Source organism: Lactuca virosa, chromosome 9 (assembly GCF_052849685.1).
Source record: "Lactuca virosa cultivar CGN04683 chromosome 9, Lactuca_virosa_CGN04683_v6, whole genome shotgun sequence".
In the NCBI taxonomy this organism is placed as follows: Eukaryota; Viridiplantae; Streptophyta; class Magnoliopsida; order Asterales; family Asteraceae; genus Lactuca; species Lactuca virosa.
The window spans coordinates 170,914,283-170,918,896 of NC_136434.1; the positions used below are offsets into that span (position 1 = coordinate 170,914,283).

At 32.6% G+C, this 4,614-nt stretch overlaps 1 pseudogene; it reads left to right on the forward strand.

Annotated features, from left to right (window-relative positions):
• The first annotated feature begins 1,708 nt into the window (after nt 1-1,708).
• Nucleotides 1,709-3,101, forward strand: LOC145141454 (bZIP transcription factor 44 pseudogene; annotated as a pseudogene).
• Nucleotides 3,102-4,614: the final 1,513 nt, after the last annotated feature.

Here is a 4,614-nt window from a genome sequence, read left to right on the forward strand (position 1 = left end):
GTTTGGCCCCTAGCACTTGTATGAAAGATCAAGATTTTTCCCCTGGCAATTATATGGAAAACCAGGATCTGGCCCTGGAACTTGCACAAGTAAAGACCATGATTTGGCCCATGACAGGAAGTGATGGTAAGACTTTGATTTGGTCCATACCGTTCATTTGGAGTTGAAATAGACTCGTTATGTTATGTATGGTATGTGGTCTTTTGGGAAACTCACTAAGTTTTGTGCTTACGCTGTTATGTTTAAAATGTTTCAAGTACTTTTAGTTTGAAAGGGAAGGGCCTGACTTGCTCGTATTGCATCCCACAAAGATTTATTTCGCACTATCTATTTGATATACTATGATATTTTGAGAATTTTATATACATTGGTTGGTTTGAACAAATGATTGTATGGTTTTGGGGTTTAAAATCAAAATTTTTACCTAGCATTTTTGGGACGTTACATTATATCAAATCATTATTGCACTTTTACGAAAAGAATACTAGATGGTTGAAATGACATAGAGTTTACAACCTTTATATAAACTATATGCCACACGAGTTCTATCTCTCTTCTCTCTTTCTTCTCCTTTCATGTGATGACCATACCCTAAGGATGTGTTTTGGTCATGATTTTGAGGTGACAGAAGGGTGGATGGTGGTGGCGTATAATGTATATCACATAGCCTTAGAGCATCTACAATGCATAGTTTAATAATGTGACATTAATTGGATTGAACTAAACGATAATAAGATCACAATGACTCATACTATACTTGCCCTCATTTTCATCTTTATAAGTATTACATATTTCCGTGTTAGTTATTATCATAAGTTCGTAACTCATAAAACATTGGCAAAACTGTCCCCGACTATACATTTTGTAAGTTTAATTTCTTATAAATAAATTAAAACATTTAATCTATGATGAAAAAAGTATTATTAAACTATATATCAATTCAATATTATATTTTCTATAAAGAGAATATTGGATGATTGAAATGATAACATAGAGACCATTTATAATGCATAATTTAATGGAAGAGTTGAACGAGATGAAATGTCTAGTTGACGTTTAATTGATTAAACTCAACGATAATGGGATGTTAGATTGATGTTTAATTGATACAATGCATTGGCAATTGAACTATTCAACGAAAAAATAAAAACTTTTATAGCTTAAAATATATTTTCCATTAAACTTTTGTAGAATTTAATAGGGTGAACTTGGTTTCTTAACCGAAAAACCAAATTTATAAATATAGAGGAACCATAAACCGAACCAAATTACATTTCGGTTCCCAATTGGTACTGGTTCTAATTCGGTTTGGTTCCAACATGTGTTTTATTGAACCCTAAGAGTTCAGGATATATAAGAATTTTATAAAATTATATGAAATAGAATAATAATATAACAATCTATTAAATATATAAAATTCAATGAGATGACTTAGTGACTTGTATGGTAAGAATAGTAAGCAAATAAATAACTTTAATGTATTTAAAATCAATTTCTTAGTAGTATTTTAAAATCATTTACTTTGTATTATTTTAAATACTTAACAATTTGTCACTTTTTATGGATTAAATATACTTCATTTTTCAAAGAGTTGTAACTAAATTTAATGTAAAAAAATCTCCACAAGACCACCTTTTTGCTACTTGTTCCGCAAAAAATTTCTATAAATCCAACTACAATCCCTCCATACCATCTTCCCCTTCTCTTCCACCTCTTCTCCAGATGCTTAAGATCTATATTCTGTTCATGTTCCTGCATTAGTTTTTAAGCTTATTTTCCACAGAAAATTTACTCTGTTTTCTGTTTTCAAATTCAAGGTTCTACCATTGCTCTTCCTCAATCATCTTCAGAACCTTCAAATTTTCATCTGTTTTTTCACAATAATCTGCAGCAAAACACCTGGTTTTAGTCATTTTTTATAATCTTATTTCTTCTGGGTGTCTTTTCTCCAAAAAGAATCGGCATTAATGTTCAACCAAAACCAATTGTTCTTCATGTTTGAAATACATGTCTCAAATTCTAAGTGAAGTGTTTCGTTTTGAGTTTATGATCAATTTCACTTACTGGCGCAGGACCCATTTAGTTCAATCGTTCTCAGTTGTCTTCCTCTACTGGTTCTATTACGTTACATGATTTTTGCCCTGTTTTCTGCTATAACTGTAAACCACTCCTAATTAGATCTAAATCTATACAGAATCTTATATCTATCCGAATAATAATAAAATTAAAGCTTTAATACCATCTGGGTCCTGCTTATTTTCTTCGAATTCACTCTCTAAATCTCCAAGTAAGAGATTTTGTTACTGTATTTTCATGGCTTCCTCCAGTGGTACAGTGACAACGTCATCAGGTGGTTCATACCCGCTTCAGATATCGGGTTCAGACGAAGATATTCAGCAATTAATGGATCAGAGGAAGAGGAAAAGAATGGTTTCAAATCGGGAATCAGCAAGGAGGTCGAGAATGAGGAGGCAAAAGCACCTGGAGGATCTCATGATTCAGCTGAGTCAACTCAGAAAGGATAATAGTTTGGTTATAGCTAATGTTAGCACCACCATTCAGCATTATACGAGCGTGGAGACTGAGAACTCGGTGTTAAGGGCTCAGGTGGCGGAGCTCAGCCACAGGTTGGAGTCGCTTAATCAGATCATGGCGCTCATGAATCAACCTATCGACGCCGGTTGTGGGTTTGTGGAGGAGCAGTATGGCATGGGTGGCACTGAGTTGATCGAGGAGTTCATGGTTAACTCACTGAGTAGTTTTTATGCGAATCAGCCTATTTTGGCTTCTGCAGACATTATTCAGTAGTGAAGTGAAGAGTGTAGTAAGAATCTCCTAGTTGAGAATCGAGATCTTTTAGAGGGTAGATTCGTCATTTGGTATCATGGGTTGGGTAGGGTGAGCGTGGAGAGCCCATTGGGTGCTTAGAGGGTGGAATGTCATTTAAACTTTTATTATTGTTTGGCAAAATACGTTTAGCATTCTACGAAAACTGTAGATATGCAATCGAGCATGTGTAATCGTCAAAACAACGTTGGTTGATCCTTTTCTTAGATTTAATAATGATAAGTTTTAAAAATGTTCATATTCTTTAATGTTTATTTCGGGATGGGATAATGACTTAAAGGGGTAATATATTTTTCGATTTGTACACATTTGGTCACTGAGTTTTTTTTCGTCCACATTTACCCCTTCAACTTGTTAACTGTAAACATTCTGTCATTATGACCAGCTACTCCAGGTTAGCTGTAAAAATGACTTAATAGGGTAATATATTTCTCATTTTGTACACATTTAGTTCTTAATATTTTTTTTGTTGCAAAATAATTCATTTTTGTTTTTGTAGTCATTCAGTACTTATATGAATGATTTCTTTAGGTTTTTCTCACGACATCTTAAATGGGACAATCGTTAATGAGGTGTTTGGGGCTTTTGATACTTATGTTTATCGCTATCTCGATTACTTGGTTGCTTAGGTCATGTGTTCTGAACGTCATAACTTCTTTATACGATCTCATATTTTAATGATCTTTACATCCATACGTTCATGTTTTAGTCTAATACAACTTTCGTTTATATTACTCCTGTTAAAAAGTAATATATATTTACTTACGATCTTTATATCCATACGTTTTTTATAAATGCATGTATGAATGTTTTTTTTTTATAAAATCGTAAGTAAAAATATATTACATTTTAACTGGAGTAATCTTAACGAAAGTTGTAGTAGACTCAAAAAATGAACACGTAGATATAAAGATCGTTAAAATCTGATATCGTACGAAGAAGTTACGACGTTCAGAACACAAGACCTAAACGAAACTACAAGACCTACGCAACCAAACAGTCGAGATCGCGATGGACATAAACATCAGTACTTATGAATGATTTTTTTAGGTTTTTCTCACGAAATCTTAAGTGGGACAATCATTGATGAGGTGTTTCGGGTTGTTGATGTTTATGTCCATTGCGATCTCGACTGCTTGGTTGCGTAGGTCTTGTGTTCTGAACGTCGTAACTTCTTTATACGATATCAGATTTTAATGATCTTTATATCCACATGTTCGTTTTTTTAATCTACTACAACTTTCATTAAGATTACTCTCGTTAAAATGTAATATATTTTTACTTACGATTTTATAAAAAAAACATTCATACATGCATTTATAAAAAACGTATAGATATAAAGATCGTAAGTAAAAATAGTAAAATATATTACTTTTTAATGAGAATAATCTAAAAGAAAGTTGTAGTAGACTAAAATACGAACGCATCGATATAAAGATCGTTAAAATCTGAGATCGTATGAAGAAGTTATGACGTTCAAAACACATGACCTAAGCAACCAAGTAGTCGAGATCACGATGGACATAAGCATCAAACTCCCCAAACACCTCATTAATGATTGTATCACATAAGATGTACTAAGAAAAACCTTAAGAAATCATTCATAAGTACTAAATGAGTACAAAAACAAAAATGACTTATTTTGCAAAAAAAAAATATTACGGACTAAATGTGTACAAAAATATTAAGGACTAAATGTGTACAAAGTGAGAAATATATTACCCTATTAAGTCATATTTACCTGCTAACCTGGAATAGCTGGTCATA